Below are 261 nucleotides of genomic sequence, written 5' to 3' on the forward strand. Positions count from 1 at the left end.
GCAGTGTTATGGGGTGCAGGGGGAGCTATAGGGCATGGGGTGCAGGTAGGGCTATGGGTATGGGGTGCAGGCAGTGTTATGGGGTGCAGGCAGAGCTGTAGGGGATGGGGTGCAGGCGGGGCTGTGGGATGCACACCGCTGCGGGATGTGCAAAAGGCCGTGATGTGCATGGAGAGCTGTGGGAGGTGTGCAGGGCCGTGGGGCGCATGCAGCGATGCGAGGGGCACAGGCAGGGCTGTGGGGTGCACACACACACCCACA

Source organism: Lagopus leucura, unplaced genomic scaffold, assembly GCF_019238085.1.
Source record: "Lagopus leucura isolate 7727_CA_CO unplaced genomic scaffold, USGS_WTPT01 33744-0_obj-0_obj, whole genome shotgun sequence".
NCBI classification, from domain to species: domain Eukaryota; kingdom Metazoa; phylum Chordata; class Aves; order Galliformes; family Phasianidae; genus Lagopus; species Lagopus leucura.